The sequence below is a fragment of the Equus przewalskii genome, chromosome 17, assembly GCF_037783145.1.
Source record: "Equus przewalskii isolate Varuska chromosome 17, EquPr2, whole genome shotgun sequence".
NCBI lineage: Eukaryota > Metazoa > Chordata > Mammalia > Perissodactyla > Equidae > Equus > Equus przewalskii.
Genome location: NC_091847.1, coordinates 74,745,524 through 74,763,924, shown reverse-complemented (window position 1 = coordinate 74,763,924; position 18,401 = coordinate 74,745,524). Strand labels below are relative to the sequence as shown.

The following is an 18,401-nucleotide window of genomic DNA, read 5'->3' as shown; positions in this document are numbered from 1 at the left end:
TAGCACTCTCAGGGGCACTTAGAATGTGCCAGGTACTCTGCTAAGTGCTTGGCACACACGTTTTCATTTGAGCCTCACCGTAAAGTGGCAATGATGAGTATTCCCATCTTGCAGATGTGAAAGCTGAGGCACAGATGCAATAAGTAGCAGGGGCAGGACTCAAACCCCGGCAGTCTGACTCTGGAGCCCACAGCCATGGCTTACAGCACCTCAAAACTGCCTTCAACAGTCATGGGCTCACCTTCCATGAACTCCAGTAAGAACCCAGGCAGGCAGTGACACAGGCCTGTACACATGCAGGGCACATGACTGCAGAGCAAAACCACTACCCGGGCAGGAGTGAGCGGGGATGCGCCAGTTAGAAAGAGCAGGCTGTGTTCCTGTGGCTTCCTACCTCAGTGCAGAGGAGCAAGCTGCCTGTAGCAGGCCCTCGGCCAGCAGGCGGTTTCCTTGGCTCCGTGAGGCTGCCCAGGGGCTCCCTGGCACTCCCGGGCCTACTGCTGAACTGCCGCTTCTTTGGGAATCTGACTCGGGTGCAGTTTGCCCAGAGTGTGACCTCGTGGCTCCTGAGACTTCTCCTGTCTGCCCCAGGGAGGAGGCACCAGGGTGGGTGCTGCGGGTGGGCAGTCCGCACGCGATGCAATGCGAGGAAGCAGTGCAGCCTCTCAGTCTAAACGGAGCACCCGCGGCTTCCCGGGCCCACGCCTCACCTGCGGGCACTTCTTGCGGGACACCTGCATTCTCACTCAGCTGAGGTATGCTACTACCTCCGGAAGAAGGTGCAAAAGACAGATACATTTATTTCATTCTCTACTGCCACCAACTGGCCCTTAGCAGAGAGTGATGCCCTGAGAGAAGGGGAAAGAGAACAGGCAACTCTTGATAGGGAAGCAGGAGAGACTGCGCATCTGTCTACAAGGGGCACCACTAACCCTGAGGGAACATCTGGGTAAAGACTCTAGATTGTCACCGTACAGCTTGAGGGCCTCAGGTCTCCAGCTGTAGAATAAGAGGTTGAAGTTGTAGGGGAGGAAAAATAATCTTCCCTCTACCCTTCTAAAGTCTTAGGTGAGGGCCTGTAATAAAAGACAGGTTAAAAGAGAAAACCAAACGGAAGTTTATTAACACACACACCTCAGGTCCACATGGGGGAGGCCCAGCGAACAGTGAGAGACTCCCGAGGCGGCTTAGCATTCAGGACTAAATACCATCTTCATAGGGAAAGGAGAGAGGATGCAGGCCCTTAGAGGAGAGTGAATGACCTTTTAGGAAAGATGAACAAGCCCTGAGAAGAAAAGACAGGAATGACAGTTTGTGACAAAGCGTGCCTGGCTGTGTGTCAACAGGGAGTCTCCCATCCTGTGACCAGTCAGCAGTCTTCCCTGATGATGAGACTCCCGGGGAGGGAGTGATGACGAGGGAGCTGCTTTCGGAGGCTCTGCCTTTAGGCAGCGGAGGGGAGTTGAGAGCAAGATCTCCCTGTGTCTGCTGTTCTCAGGCACCCGCGCTCACAGTGATCAATGTGCCATGTGTCGGGTAGCATGTTCTGAACTCCTGCAGTCTCATTTTGAAATGGCACAGTCTCCACCCTTCAGAGTTTGTGACTCCGTGTCCTTTGCAGCTCTCAGGTATCACAAGACTCAAAGAACCCTGGGAGGGACAGGAGCACCTGGCAGCCAAGGTAGCAGAAAGCTGAAAACTCACCTTAAAAAAAATAAAAGGCATTGGTGCTGTCTCTGATGTACTAGGCTACTTCTCTGTAAAGATCACCTTCGAGCTGGTCAAGGACTAACTGTCCGGTCTCCTAGGCCCAGTCAGGGGTACGTGTGTACCAGCTGAAGAGCGAAACAGTGCTGCTTGTAAAACGGAGACGGTCTCAATTTCACTTCATGTGGGCTTTCTGTTGCTTCACTTTCCCATTGCCTAATCTTCTCTCTCTTCTGTTTTGTGCCCTCCTCCTTGTCCCTTGTTAAAAACAAGACGATAGGCCCAAAATGAAGTCACATATGCTAAGCCCCACACCACCAAACCAAGACTTAATTACAGTCTTGGCTCTCCTGGAAATGGGATCTTCAACAGCCAGTCAGGATCCCCTGCTCAGTTCTAGCCCGGTCGTCTGCCTGCCAGACCCCTGCCATCCCCTAGAGGAAAGTAAGCTTGCAATAACCAACCCGCTTGTTTGCCAGTACAACTTCCTTGTTCCTGCTGCCTTCTGCCTGTAAAGTCTTTCATTTGTACAGCTCCTCGGAGCTCCTTTCTATCCACTAGATTGGATGCTGCCTGATTCCAATTGATTTTTCCTCAAACTCTGGAAATTTTTAATATGCCTCAGTTTATCTTTTTTCCATCCTCGATCCTTTACAGCTCCTTATCTGGTCATGCAGTTCCTGAGGTCTCTTACACTCCCTGTGCTTTGGCTCCTTCTTCTGTGGATTAATTGCCACAGTTTAATCTAAGTTCTTGTGAGGTGCCAGGCTACTCAGAGGAAAGTTGCTTTAATTATTAGGAACGCGGACTCATAAACCATGAAACAGAGAATGGTGACCGAAATAGGAATTTCATCGGAAAACACTTACCTAGGCTTTTTTGTTTAATTTGGAAGGAAAAAAAATCTCAAGGCTGCAATTTTTATTCAGACACACTTCAATGTGCTAAATCCACTGTTAGAACAAATTCACTGAAAACCATTTTAAGGGCAAATGTCAGAAAAAAGTTTCACATTTAAAAGCCTTGGATCTGCCTCTTTTGAAAAGCAAGGTTAGCCTTTGGTTTAGAAATGTCGCCGCCTACCAAGTTCTTTGTGGGGGGAAGAAAGAAAATGGAATGTTTTATTTAAACAGGTCATTAGCAGTCAATGCTGATTTGAAAAGACTGCTTCCAGCGGCAGATAAAGGCTGCCGATCGCTCAGAACATCGCTGGAGCATGGCGAGGGCGCGAGGTGCTGAGGCCAGTTTGGGACCTGTGTGGGAGAGCGTCTTCACTGAAGGGCCCGAGTGCTCCTGGAGGAAGCAGAGTGATCCGGATTGTGCGCCCCTGTGTACGCTGCACACACACAGACAGCAGAGAAGAGCACAATGCACACTTTCGGGCAGGCCCCGCTTTGAATTTTCCATTTTAGTACCAGCAAATGCGTATGAATGAAGATTAACCATTTTTGCATAAAGTGCCAAACCACCTCCCCACGGCAGCAGAATGCAAATGGGAGCAAAAGAGTGAAGGACGCCTAGACCAAACACAGCGGCTCTCCAACACTGCGAGCGCAGCGGGAGGGAGCACGGCAGGCTCCATTAGCATTCATCTACGGCCCGATTTTCCTATTTAATTTGAAATTATTTCATTTCATAGGTCTCTGACGGCTTGAGAATATAAATAAATGCCTTTTTCTAAAGGTGACCCAACGCTGGCTCCTGGAAGGCTCTGCTTCTGCTCGCTGGGCTTTCAAGCAAACGCGTGTTTCCATAGCGATGTGGGTGACCCGGGCCTGGCGCAAGTACCCACTTGTATCAGCAATTCAATTATGCTCCGTTCTTTTAAGATACGATGATGTCAGCTCAAGTCTTTAAAAAAGGCCCATCCTCAGAGATGCCTCGGGAAAGGCGAGGTGGCCGGTGTTGGGAGGTTCAGAAGCATGAATTTGGCCCTCTCCAGGCTAATAGGCTCTCCCTGCAGATCACACTGGCTTGTCCCCATCCCCCAACTGCTGGCTGAGCAAATCCCAAATCCCAGAGGGGTTCAGACGAAAGACCAAGCACAGTTCTTCACACCCCTGAGCGCCAAACACCTTCCCACCAACAGCCAAACGTTGCCAGCGAAATCATGTGCTTCCCCCTTCCTTCTTTTCCCCCAGCTCTTCAACTAGCCTCGGGCACTCCTGCAGAAAGGGCACTGTTTCTTCTTATTATCTGACAAACTTTTGTTAAACGCCTACAGTGTGCCACCAGGCTCTGTAGGGAAGGCTGGCAATAGTTACATAATACACACAGTGAACTCTCACTGTATACCCAGCACTGCCCTAAGCATTTTCCAGGAATTAACTCATTTCATTCTCATTATAGCCCTATGGAGCAGCCTCATTCTACACAAAAAGAAATGGAAGCATTGAGAGGTAAGCTCTTACTCAAGTCACACTGCTGGTTAAGTGGCTGAGCTGAGATCTGAACTTGGACCTCCCGGTTCCAGAGCTCTTGCCCCCAGAGAAGCTTTATACAGCTGGATAGAGACAGGTATGTACACAAAAACGCAGAAAAGAGCCACACAAGGAGGGGAGGGGAATCTGAGTATGGACTCAGGAAATCAGAGTTGGAATGGACGCAGCTCAAGCTTCTGAGCAGAGCAAGCCTGGGGCTGTGACCTGCCCAGCTGCCAAGTCTCGCGCCCAGAGGGGCACAGCGGGGGGCTTAAGGCAGGCTCGCTGTCAGAGGGGGTGGGGTGTGGGTAGGGGTGGGGGTTGTATGCTTTTAAAAAACCTTTTATAGCATCGTTTTAAGGAAAACGTTGCATATTCATCTCCAAAGAAAATATGCATTGTGGCTCCATAATATAACGCTGGACTGGCCAAGAGAAAGCCTATCTAAACCTGGCACCTGAAGCTATCCGTCACAGCCAGCTCTGGGGAAGCGGGTCATCTGACGTGGAATCAACACCTGCGAAAGGAGGCCAAACTCCTTTAGAGCATATTCTAGTTTCACAAACCTCTGTTCCAAGAGACTCACACTATTCCTAGTTCACGGAGTCAGAACTCTCCTGGCAAATATTTAATGATTTTCTCAAAGTGGCAGAGAAAGTCAGGCTCTTCCTGCTTCCTTGAAATGGCGCTGGCACTGGCTGAATGAAAAGGGGACCAGCTGTATACTGCCTTCCAGGCTGAGAGAAACCCTAGGGACAAGGCAGGGCCTCCTCACCCAGCAGGAGAGAACCCACAGGCAGCCGGCCCCCTCCGCCTCTTCCCCCACCCATTACGGCTCCTCCTAAGGCTTTCCAACAAAATCGGCCTCCACTCACTTGGGAAGGTTTCCTGGGGCTCCGCATCAGGGCTCCGGGCGCCCGACCTGCTGGCTTTCTCACCGGGCAGGTAAGTCCTGTTCCCCAGCTGGCCCCCGTTATCAACTAGCTTTCACTATGACCAGTAAGTCAGTTCAGAAGTGACGCAGATGGAGGCAGAAACCCTGGGTAGGTGGCAGGATCCTGGGTGTGGCTGGGTAACGCACAGCAGGCCTGTGGCTTCAGCCGCCTGAGGCTTGGAGGGACTCACCTTCAGAGAAACTACTTGCTCCCTTTCTGGAGACCTGCCCAGGGCTTTGGCCTTCAGGCTCCTGTGAGGGAATGTCCAGTCCTTTATCCTTCTTATCTCGAGGAAAGCACAGCTGTAGGACTGAACTTGCAAACTTTATATGGACTGCCGCAGACACTAAGGGGCAATACAGGCTGGGACTGAGGTCATGATTCCAAAGGCCAGTCCCTGAGCGTGGTCATCGGGGAAGGGCTTCTGATCTTCCGGTGACACGAGCACGGGTAGATCAATGAATTCGCAAACATTCCCCACCCTGCCCTGCGCCCTGGGCTCGATTTCTCCCTCCCCCTTCTGAAACCTGTTCCTGGTTCTAGATGGAACATCTCAGCTAATTTAGTGCTACGTGAATAATGTACTACCATAGCCAGCGGTATATACATTTTGTCAGGGGTCAAGTTCTCAACCAAAGGAATGACATTCTCACGTGAACGCTCAGTCTTTGCCAGTGGAAAGCTGGTGTGAGGGGTATGGGGTTGGGCATAACCACAGGGGGCTGGAGTGGACAGGCTTTCTTATCTGTCAGGCCTGTTCTACCGACAGGCAAGCCCTATATACGTTACCTCTGTTTGCTGGTTTGATTTTTGTTTCAAAACTAAGTTCAACGTGTTCTTCAAAAGGCACTGTTTCTGTTTAGGGCCAGGTCTCTCTTGGTCCCCACCATCAGAGCCCATTGCACTAACCACCCACAGCAAAGTCAGCCAGGAGGCCCCCGTGGCGGCCCTGGGGCTGAGGCATTGACCAAGGCGCCTCTGTCACCAACCACAGTGTCTTGGGCCTTTAAATGATCGCAAAGAGGAAATACTGCCTATCTTCCGGAATTCAGATTCTTTCTTATCTTCTTATGATAGAAAACAAGTAATTACAGTTTACCAAGTTTCAATCCCCACTCCGCCTCTTCCTAGTTTCAGGAGTTGGGCGAGTTACTTGACCTCTCCATGCCTCCATTCCTCACCAGTGGAAGAAGGATAATAATAGCAACTCCCTCACGGGGTGCAACCGGGATGAAGCGAGTTCATATTTGCAAAGCGATTAAAACAGCACTCGGCACACAGTAAGTGCTATAAAATAAATATAAATAGATGAGTCACCACTCTAGATTCCTCCATAGCCCACATGTTGCTTTCCCATTGTCCTCATTTTGCAGGTGAGAAACTGTGCTGTAAGAGGTTATAGCCCTGCACCTGGCCAGGGATGGAGCTGGACCTTGAAACCCAACCTTCTGACCACAAACTGCCCTCATATGGCCACACCCTTCCCTCCCCACTGCCACTGCCACCTGATGGGAGGACCAGGGCAACTCTGGAGAGCACAGAGGGCAGCCACGGCTAAGGCCGGATGCGGCACTGTTAGGAGGGGTGTAAACTCTCTGCCCTCTGTCTGTCCACAGGCTCAGCTGTTTTCCGTGTTCTTAAAACTTCAGCACAAACAAAAGTAAATCCCAAACTATAACACCTCTTCCCCATAGAACGGCTCAGAAACCAAGCCAGGCCACAGTTTCCTGCCTTGTGGCTGCCAGATGTAGTCAGTGTTCTAGTGACCAAATTCACAGCTAAGGTATTGTCCTTAGAGGACAATAAAGAGTTATAACTTAGGAAGAGCAAAGTTCAAGTAAGTCCTGGAGCTAATTAGAGAACAACCTAAAAAATAATAAATCTCCTTTCACACATTCTGATTTCAGGTAATTGTATCAAGATGGATAAAACAGGGAATTAACATGATTTTAATACCCCTGAGTTTATTCTAATGCAATCACAGATAATAAAAACTCATTTTGACAATTTTATGATATGCTCAAAATACTAGAGGTCATATTTATTATTTTAGCTAATTTGCTTCCCATTTCTAACTGTAATAAAAAATAGAAATGTCACCTGAAATAAGCTGTGATAGGAAAATTAATAAATACTCTTAAAGTACTTTAAATATACAAGTCAGTAATAGATTTACTGAATTACAAAAAGAACTCCTTCCCTTTAAAAAGCCTGTCTCTGATAAATTCCGTTTCTCCTTTCTCTTTTCCAAAGTACCTAGTAGAAGGCCTTTGACATGTGGAAAAAGAATAAATGTCTTCGCGTTTCATTTTTCCTTTCTTGGTTGCAATGAGTCCTTAAGTATTTATTCCCAGTTTTCAACATCTAGCACCGGGTCTTCACTTTAAATGCCACCGCTGAAACCAGCATTGTCAAATACTGCTCTAGCCACGTACCCACCCTCCAGTCCACTCCCCAGCGTCCTCCCAGCCACATCTCCAACCCTGAGGTTTGTCAGTCACTCTCAGAGTCAGGGTCTAATCATGAGCATGGCTGCCCTCCACCTCTCCCACCTTGGACCCTGCACCCCACATCTTTAACCAGGTAACTTGCCCACAGCTTCTACCTGTTTTATTTCTGCACAGTGCAGAGCCTTGTATTCAGGATAACCAGGTCACTAGACCAGCTCTCTAGTTCCTCTCCATCAAAGCCTACACTCTGTCCAAAAGAGAAAGACTGAAAGGTTAACTTTTCTGTCGAGTATGAAAAAATAACTGGTTCCACCCAACGCTGAACACATTTAACCACTAACCTCACCATTATATTCCCCTGTAACTCTACCCATAGATAGGGGTTTTCATGGCTGCAGACACCCATATGCACACTATGGGCTCCCTGTGGGACTTCTCATGGCCACCTTCTTCCTCCTTTCGTTTACAGCGTAAAAGGCCCGAGGGCAGACGCCATGTCCTCTCTGCTTTGCACTGGGCTCCAGCCTGCCCTATGGCTCAACTCACATTGGAGGAAGCTCGAAAGTACCAAATGCTCATGACGCTCTGTGAGCCCTGGCAATATGGAGCTTAATCTCTTCCAAATCATTTTTCTACAGATTGAATGAATCAAAACTGGTTTTTGTACGGTGGTTCAAATATTGTACAGGCCTCTCAAATAAATAAACTATCATATATTATTTCCTTTCAGAAGACTTTCTGTTAGTCATCCAATCTACCTTAAAGCAATTTTGAGGTATAAATGTATTATGTTTGATCACTTGTTTGATGAGAAAGATCTCTCCCTCACACCCTTGATTTCATTTATACCCGTTCTTGGCAGACTGATAGCGACAAGCAATCAAGGTGGTCTGATGCTCCACTCATGCTAAAAATTTCATTATCCAGCTGCAGAACATGTCCTTTGAGTGTGCTCCCATGGACGGGACATGGCCTGTGGAGGGGCAGCCACACGTGTGTCCCCAGGGAAATGAGACCCAATGCTTGCTATTGAGGGGCGTATTTTGTGGGGCACCGGGGGTGTCAGAGCCAAGAGAAAGAAGAATGCAAATAACAGAATCTTAAGCAAATCATTATGAAAGGGGCTTCCAGAGGGATGAGATGGCTTTAGTTAGGTGGATTTAATCAGAGAGGGCTTCTGAGAAGAGGCACTCTTTTGCGCTGCTTTAAACCTGTCCCAGCAATGAGGGGAATGGCATTTCAAGTAAGAGGAAGAGCAAAACGGAAACCTCTCTGGCAGAAAAAAGCAAATCACGTGAGGCCAGAAAGAAAACCTATCTGTGTAGGGCCCAGAAGTCAATCAACGAGTATTTATTGGGGGTTCACCGCGTGTCTTGGCTAGATGCAATGTGAGTAGCTAATTGTAATGCAGTTTAATTTTAAGATTGGCTCCTAAAGGGAGATAAAATTAGCAGGCAGTGAGCAGTTAGAAGACAGCAGAAGGCAGTGTGTGAAAAGGTGTTAAATGGTGTGGTTTCAATTATACACTTGTCCTGTTCGTAATGCAGCAAAGAGATAACATCCTCGTTTCGTTTTCCTTTCAGCAAATGGGAGAGGTTCCTTCTCATCCCCCTCCCCCCATTCTCCACCCCAGCCCACTGGTAGTTTTGGTCACAAGGTTCTGAAACTAGCCCCTATTTTCTCTGTTATTCTTGAAATGCTGAATTGAAAACCGGATCTTCTTTTTTTAACCATTCAACTTGATGCAACTTGATCCTTTGTCCTTTTGGTTTTGCAAAAACATACACTTTAATCTGACCAATATTAAAGGCTCCAAAACAAAAGCTACATCGCTGAGTTTCACTTAGCTGTAGGGAAGCAACTCATCAACTATATTACAGATTTCATTTGGTTTTATTTCTACCCGGTTTTACATCCTGGGAGATGACCAGCAGCTAATATTATGTAATTTACCAAACTCAGTCTTGAAAGAGATAACCAGACATTGAAAAGACGCTCTTCTTTGTTTTACTAAACACTTCTTTTAAAAATATGAGCAAGTATTAATGAGGGAAAATGTCTGAAAATTAATTGACTTTTAAAAAAATCTATTTCCGAAAGGCTACCAGCCAGATTTAACTTGGTTTCATTTTTCATTTCAAGCATTCAAACCACATCTGACTAGACAGAATGAGCCCACTCTAGACGCCTCATGGAAAACATGGGGTAAGGACTGAGGAAGGACCACACAAGGGTCACAGGTTTAGTCTAGTTTTTTAAAAAATCCTGAAGCCATGCAGCATGATGGGAAAAAGCAAATTTAGCTCTCACATAGGATTCTCCCTCTGCAAACCTCTGAGCAATCAGCCTCTTGCTTTACAAAGACTTCTCATGTCTGAGGATGCTGCCATGCCTTTAACAAGAGCCGTCAGACACCGAGCACATTCATTCATTCATTCACTCATTCAGGATCCACTTAGCAAACCCTTCTGGGCACTTCCTCTGTGTCAGCACTGGCCTGGTGCTGGGGATACAACAGAGAACAAAACAGACCCCCTGGGACCCCACGCTGGGTGACTGTCCTCTCCTGATGGCCCTTTCACTGAGTCCTCACAGTGCCCCTGCAGGGTAGGTACTGTCATCTCCATTTTACAGATGAGGGAACAAGGCATATCGAAGTGAAAGGCCAAGGCCCCAGACATCAAGGCTGGCACTCAAACCTCTGAGGCTGACTCTAAGCTTGTGCTTATTCCACCTGTCTGCTGCCGCTGCTCTGGTTCACTGCAAGTAAAGGGACCCATTCAAAAAATTATTTAGTGGGTTCATTCCAATTGAGAAGTCTTAGTATTTACAAGAATTAGAATCAGAAATATAAAGCTGGCCTGGGAAAAAAGTCAACTGGGAATGAAAATGATCGATGGGAAGAAAAACAATGTTTTCAGTTTTGCTCTCCATTTCTCAGGAATACACTTTCCCAAACCATTTTCCATACTCTTGCTCACCCTTTCCTTTACTTGCTATCTCCTCCTGTTCCCTGTCCTTTCTTCTGGTTATATCTGGTGTCTTTAAACGGCAGGAGAAGTTGTCTCATCAGGTAATGAGTCTCCCGCCACAGAATTTGTTCAAGCAGAGGCTGGATGACCACTTAGTGGGATTCTGGCGAGGGGATTCACTTAGAGTTCAGGAAGATGGAGGACCTCAAGGTCCTTTGTAACTCCAGGATTCCAGAAGGGGAGACAACATAGTTCTGTAATTTCCCTTCATCTTTACTCTAAGTTTCTCTTGAGGCCTCTAGAGGGGTCTCATTCTGCCTTAGTTACACATTGTCTGATAGCTTGAAATGAAAAGTGAAACCAAGTTGGGTCTAACTGATGCTTACTAGGCATGCTCCCAGAAGTGAATTATTTCCTCTGGGTTTTTCGTGCCTGGGATTCTGAGATGGTCATGGAAAGAGCCTGACAGCAGGCAGGTTCAGAAATGCTTCCAAATATACGGCTTTGCTGGAAAACAATTTGTGGCTTACCACTGAAGCAAAATCTAAAGAAACTCTCACCAGGAAGGCACACACAGATAGCTTCTGTCTAAGTCAGATTTTTGTGTTTGATTTGGTTCATAACTCAATCTAACTCCCATAGAAAGTATCTCTGGGTCTCAACCTACCCACAGTCCTGCAAGCTGGCGCAGCTTCAACACTCAAGTCAACGTCCATCCCTCACTAGCTGTTTCACAGAGAGAGCTCTAGTAACTGCCTATTCTTCTGGAATCCGGGAGTCACAAGGGAGTCAGAGGTCTCCTATCTCCCCGACCCCATAAAGGAATTTCCTCTCCAACATCCTCATTAAGTGGCCATCCGGCCTCTGCTCAAACCAATTCCATGAGGAAGATTCCATGCCTCCTAATATAGCTTCTTCTGCACAAGACTAATTGTGAGTAAATTCTTGGATAAAACCACCTTCCTGTAACTTTCCATGCAACGCTCCTAGCTCTGCCTGCAGACGCTCCACAAATCTGACCACTCTTCCAAAACTCTCAAATTTGTCTTCAGCATGCTTTTGCCATTCTAGTACAGAATCATTCACAGAATCACAGGATGTTAAAGTCGGAGAGCACTTCCTAGAGCCCCAAATTATTCTGTGGATAAGACATTTTGTATTGTCAGACCTTCAGAACCTTATTTTGGAGAGTGCACTCATTCCTCACGTGACACAGCGCTGAGTCTTCGCACTCTGATTTATGGATAGCCATATCTACATGAACATAGAAGTATATATATTCATTCTATGGCTTTATTCTTTTCTTATTGCAGCCTAAGACTGCATTTTGTTGACAATCACATCACATTATACGTTAGTCACAATGAGAGTATATTGAATGAAACCCCAGTTGTCCTCATTTGATCCACTAGTAAGCCTCATTTCCCCAATCTTTAACAGCAGTTGATTTTTTTGGGAATTTAAGTGCATGAGCTTATATTGGATCAAATTAATTTTGTCTTATTAATTCGGCCAATTTCTCGTCTATTAGAGATCTTCTGGATACCAAATCTATAACTTTCCACTTTAGTTTCCACTACATTTAACTTTGGTCATTCACAAATTGACAGATATCATTTATGTAATTTATCCATTGAGTAAACAGCCTGGGCTTTTATCTCAGCTCTGCCACCTAAGAACTGTGTGAACTTGAGGAAGTTACTTAACCTTTCTGTGTTGTAGTTTACTCATTTATAAGGTGGAGATAAAAGTATCGAGTGCATAGGATTGTTGTAAGGATTAAATAAACTAATACCTGGAGAGTAACAGAACAGTGTTTGATACATAAGAATTCAATAGATGTCTGTTATTTCTATTATTTTCATCAGATCCAGCATCATTCAAGTCACTGATGAAGAGAAATTTAGAACACAACAGGTAGATGTCTAGAGATCACTCATTCTTTCGTACGCTTTGGGTTTGGTTATACAAACCTAGTTGTGAATCCACTTAACTATATTTCTCCATTTTATCCACAATGAAATCTTGAGACATAGTGAAAACTGCCTTAAAGAAATTCTCACACACTCTATCTACCACATTTTCTTCATCCTGCATCCCAGTTACTCTACTGAACAGAAAAATCATTTAGTCCCACTTGACTTCTTCTTGGTACCTAATGATTACCACTTTCTTTTCTGAGTGTTCTCAAAGTTGCAGATCAATTTTAGAATTTTGCTGGGATTTTATCTTTTCTCTTTCTGTTAATTTCCAGGCGTTTTGGGGTTTCTCCATTTGCTGATATCCCCCCAAGATGGCTGGACGGAGGGGGAGAATCATAGGTGGGCGGGTTCTCAGGCCTCTGGATACAACCTGGGCCAGGGGACCCAAAGCATGGTGAAGGGCTAAGGATCTGGGATGCTGCTGCTGGGGCCTCAATTCCCTTCATTCACGTCTTGTTCCCCTTCCCAGTGGGAAATCATGATCCTTGATTAAAAGGCAAGAGCGAGAAGAAACGAATAGTCCTTTGTTTTTCTCATCAGAGGTCCTATCCCTTTCTTGTTTTTATCCTCCAAAAGTAAAACAAAATTCTACAATAAGAAATATGACATAGTATTCCACTCTTGACAAAATTAAACTATGTCATTATCAAAAATGGGTACAACACTCGATATCACAAGCAAATTATTCCAGTTTTTTAAGTCTTATTCTGTCACCTTCATTTTCTGTAGGGTTGTTCTTTGCCAGCCCTTTAAGTCTCTTTTGTCGATTTTAGAATTTTTTACATACTTCAGCTCACTCTGAACTCTAGGCTTCCTGACACTATTCTAATGGAATTCTCTTTCTCTTTGGTATTTGTTCTTGGTTATTTGCCTCTCCTTGCATTCTTTTTTAAACAGTCTTTTATATTTTGAGTTAATTTGAGCATGCCCCTTATAGCCACAACCATCTCTCTTGCTCATTTTTTAGAACTTTCAAACCTCTAATTCTAAGCATTCAAAAAATTGTGGACCATTAGACTTGGAACGTGTGTGTGTGCGCATTATCTTTGATAATTTGGAAAAATGTTCATGATTATATTATCAGAATTTCATTATTGTTTATTGCTTAATTCATTATATATATAATGAATTGTGTGTGTGTGTGTGTGTGTGTGTGTGTAATTTATTGGGAATCAGCTTTGTGCAAGTACTGTCCTATTTGCTGGGATACAAAGATAAACATGATGGTTGTGGCCCTGCCCTTTGAAGCTTAAAGTTTCACAAGAGAGACGAGTACAAAGGCAACGAGATCCAGCACAACACTGGATCTGAGAAAGGAGGTTTGAAGAGCTTTGGGAGCACATAGAAAAAGCCCTAATCTGAACTTAAGGGTTGGGTTTCTCATTTCTTTAGTCATCTTCTCTTTTAGAGTCTCAGGCTATAGAATCACATCTACTTCTTCTCTGAATATTTGAAATTTCCCTCCTGAAGTCTGTAGTACATATCTGGCTATATCCATCATCTGCTCCTTGGGTATCACAAAAGCTAAGGAGCTGTTCTGGGCACTGTATTCTTTTCTTCCTGCTTCTAACTTCACCAAGTGTGTGTCCTCTCTTGGGTTTTTGGATACCCACACGTCTGCCTCCCCTAGAACGTCTGGATTCCTGCTTCTTGGGAACAACTCATTTTCCTTCTGTTTCTTCTCTGTCAAAAGTTCTGCCATTGACCAACCTTTTTTTTAACTGCAGGTTAGTTAAAACAGGTTTCTCAATCTTTGACAATGAAAAGTTTCTTATTTTCCTATAAGGCTATTTGAAATATCAAATTAAGTACAGTAATTTAAAAAATCAGAGCTATGAGACAACGTACTACATTGTTTATAAACTACATCCCTTACCACCCACCATTAAATATCATTGATCCTAATGATGGAAATAATTAACATTTTAAAAGAATATAGCCAAATTTATAATATTATTCAGTTAATCATCAACATGACCAGTAACTTTTAGGATCTGAACTTTAATTTTTATGTCCATATACCCCATATGTAGCATCAAAATTGGAATTCATTTTCAAGACTAGGACATGTAAATATGAACACTACTTTCTTAAATTGTTTAATCTACTTTTTGCAAAGTAATTTAAGTAATCTATAATCAAATGCAAAAGCTCTCCCCCAAATAAACCACAATTTATTTGCCATACGAAATAAAGATTTACTCTTATTTTCTTGAAAAGTATAGATTTTCCTCAAGGTTTCTGTACCAAGTATTTGAGTCACCAAATCCTTTTCATTGGCTGTGACTTGAGTTCACAGTAACCAGTCGGTCAGCAGAGAAACAACAAACCCAATCATCTTTGGTGTCTTCCTGACATGCTGCTAACAGATGGCTCTGTCCACACAAGGTCATGGCCACCTGACCTGGAAGTGGGCTTTGCTGAGTCAGGAGGTCAGAGATCATTATGGATTGCTAAATCAGCAACAATACATGAAAGTAATGGATTGAGAAGGGAATCCCCCTGATGCTAAGTAGCCTACAAGCTGGGCCAAATACAGGTTTGTCCAAAGATAAAAGAAATTCTGCATTGGGCAAGAAAAGTTTCAACTAAGAACAGAGAGTAAAAATCATTTGTAGTGAGTTTACTTAGAATACTGATGTTTTATCCCATCAGGTGTACCATTTCAATAATACGGACCAAAACTTTGCAGTAAGGTTAAGCAGTAAGTTTTGAAAAAATTTCTATTTTCAAGTCTTGAATTAGTCACAATTACCAAGAAATATAGAGCAAATTTTGGGAAAAATTAATTGCATATATAGAAACTCTTAGTAAATTACTACTTCAGATTACTACATGTGATGCATTAATGAAATATCTAAAGCTGTTTAATTTACTAGCAAGGAGTAGCTGAGACATGGTAAGATTCTGATTCCTATGGTAATAGCCTTAGAAATGCAGAAGGAAGCAACCTCCAAAATGCACAAGCTCAAATGCAACCTTGAAACTTGAGATGGATTCCCACCCAGGGAGTCAACCTTGTGGACACTACGTGTGAGCTACGGTAACGGCTTACACTGGAAAGTCACTCTTTTACTGCTGGCATGTTAGTAGTTCTCTTTTTTCCTTTTATTTTCATATCAAAGAGTCTATATTTAATATATGGAATTACATCTATTACCGATTCAAGTCATGGATAATGAGCAAAATTTGCAGATTCTTTAATTTGATACTGCTGTTCTAATCTAATAGTTTATTTAATTACCTTCGATGGAAATTCTTGGTACAGCAAAAGATTTCATTAACTTCCTCTAAGTAAAAACAGATGGACATAAGAACAAAAAATAGACATAAACAGAATTTATTATTTTCTCAGGCTTAAAACTCTCCTTTTGGATGTGCCAATCAATGTAAATGAAGAGAGCATCCTGCAGAAAATAAACCCTTGGGTCAAGGACAGAACTATCAACATAAGAACAGGTATAAAATCTGTTGACTATTAATGGATATAAGTGGATGGAGTGAATAATCAACCCATTCTAGAAATGAAGTCCATGGCAATGCTCCCAACTTATCATTTACAACGTGTGATTGTTGATTTATGGTTTCTGGATGGCTAATGAGTCGCATTAGAACCCCAGTATGTTCATGTTTGAAAAGAATTTTATACCATTGCAATGAAATTTTTATCTTTATAAATGAGGAAACTGAGGCCCTAGCATATAAGGAACTTGTCAAAAGTCACACAACTAGAAAGTGGCAGGGCGAGGACTTGAACGTATGTCTTCCATTCTCTACTCAATCAAGAAAATTTCACTGAGCACTTCCTATATACGCAGACTAGTGCCAAGTACTAGGTAGAGGAGTAGTGAATGAACCATGGACCCTGGCCTCAGAGAACTTTGATTCTGGTGAGGGCTACCAGACAAGCAGACAGGACACAAGTGGACACCAGCTATTATAGGGGAAGTACAAGGTTATACTAGAACACTTGGACTTGGGGAGTGGGGTAGCAAAGCACCAAGATCAAGAGGTCAAGGAAAGCTTCCAGACGGATGTGAGATCTAAGCTGGGCCCTGAATTAGCCACATGAACGGGGGAAGAAAGGGGAAGAACATGGTCTCAGCAGAGGGACCCACATACACCAAAGCCCAGATGCAAGAGATTCAGGCCTGACTGGGGTGTTCAGTACCCCTAGAACCGAATGAAGAGAGGGAAAAAGAGGAATCGAGAGAGAGAGAGAGAGAGAGGGGCCTGTGACTCAGGTAATGGAACCTCAACTTTATCCTGAGCATAGCAAGGTGTCCCTAAAGGGTCACAGGCAAGGAGTGAAACGGCCAGATACATATTCCAGAAAGAACGTGGGGGCAGCACAGGGATCAGACGGTGGGTGTGGAGGACAAGAGAAGTCTGTGAGCCCTTGATATTGGAAAGAGGACGTTCTGGTCCTTAGAAAGAAAGAAATGCCCTAATGATAAAGACGTCAGCTTTCTTTTGATCCAGCATCCGTATTAAAACTCTGTTAACCCTGAGTACGTCCCTATAGAGTGTGAGCACCTCTGAACTCACAGAAAAAGTCCAGCGTATGGACCTTGACAACTGAAAATCCAGGCTTGGAAACATGGCCTCAACTGAAAAGTCCTGCCTAGGCCATGAGCCAGCAGCATCCCTGACAGGAGTCACACTGCCGCCCCAGCCAAACCGGTACAGCTGCCACCCTCCCTGAGCCCCAGGGTCCCCATCTGCAAGTGGGGGTAATACTATCTATTTATCTATTTCCTAGTGATATTGGGAGGAAACTCCCCCTTCCTCAGCAGAAAATGAGAGTATTAATATCTATTTCACAGCGTTGCTGTGAGGATTAAAGATAACACGTGTAAACACAGAGTTTTAGCACTTCGGTTGTAGGAATACAATTCTGTCGGTTTCTTTTCCTGTGATAACGCAAAAGCTGTTCTCTGTGAAAATAACCAACTCGACAAAGAGAGAAAAACCTGTGGCCCTCACTTCATTTACACCAGGCTCTACCCAACTGACGTAATGAAGCGAGTCAGTGAACGCTCCACTGCGAAGAGTCTCACTTTCAGTGGGAACTTAGTCATAAAAAACAAGAATGAAAACACACACACAAACTTTCCTTAAGTTAAGAAAAGAAAACAATACACCCAAGGTCACTCTTCCCAGCCCAGTCAGGCTCCAGCTTGGAATAACTCTCTCTCTAGAATGGCAGCCCCACCCGGGGCTCCCCCTCCCTCACTGGGGTGCTTGGCAGCTGGCCCCTCTCTCCTCTGGGCTACTGCTGGGAATTTCCCGCCCCCACCTCTCCACAGACCCACTCAGGCCTCAGGCTTTTCTTCAGACGGGGCAGAGTGGGGCAGAGAATAAGAGGACACAGCTCTGGGGAAGGACCTGAGAGCTGGCGGGACACGGCAGGCACTGAAAGGAACTTCCCACAGTCGAAATAGAAAATCAATACAGGATGAATCTGAGGAGAAATCTACAAAGTCCCCTTAAAGTGACAGGCCCAGAGTAAAACTTGATGCCGTCTCTGACGTGATCAAAGACAGAAGTCTATCAGCAACCTAAACATGGAAAGAGTCAACTCAGATGCAAGCCTTGCCATCTGAACACTGGCAAGGCCAGGACACGTCACTCTGCCCCCTGTGCTGTGTGCTTCTCACAAATGATTTTATTTAATGCTTACAACAAACCTGGGATAAGGATCACTCTGTTCTTCTCATTCAACAGGAAGGAAACTGAGTGTATTACTTTTCTACTGCTCTATAACAACTTAGCACAAAGTTAGTGGCTTCAAAGAACACAACTTTATCATCTCACAGTTCTGTGTGGCAGGAGTCCAACACGGATCTCACTGGGCTAAAATCAAGGTGTCGGCAGGGCTGCATTCCTCCCAGAAGCTCCAGAGGAGGACCTGTCTCCTCACCTTTTCCAGATT

The 18,401-nt window shown here is 44.6% G+C and overlaps 1 protein-coding gene and 1 long non-coding RNA gene across 33 annotated transcripts in view; one reads left to right on the top strand and one right to left on the bottom strand.

The window, feature by feature from the left end:
- Positions 1-18,401, bottom strand: part of SPATS2L (spermatogenesis associated serine rich 2 like) — a 166,526-nt gene that overhangs the window by 93,497 nt on the left and 54,628 nt on the right. For 2 of the 31 annotated variants that reach the window (XM_008540899.2, XM_070580551.1), the window contains exon 1: positions 5,253-5,578. The exons of 25 other annotated variants lie outside the window; for them this stretch is intronic. The gene's annotated coding sequence lies outside the window, so the exon portion shown is untranslated. Of the gene's footprint in view, positions 1-1,704; positions 1,966-5,002; positions 5,579-18,401 lie in introns of those variants that run through there. 4 more of the 31 variants (XM_008540898.2, XM_070580549.1, XM_008540897.2 and 1 more) reach the window with 3 other exon arrangements.
- On the top strand, positions 4,039-8,231 carry LOC139076673 (uncharacterized). Of its 2 annotated transcripts, XR_011528512.1 has the most exons (4): positions 4,057-4,224; positions 4,516-5,072; positions 6,194-6,342; positions 7,982-8,231. It is a non-coding gene; the product is annotated as an uncharacterized lncRNA (long non-coding RNA). The 2 variants fall into 2 exon arrangements; XR_011528513.1 differs by lacking the exon at positions 4,516-5,072 and having other exon boundaries at positions 4,039-4,224; positions 6,436-8,231.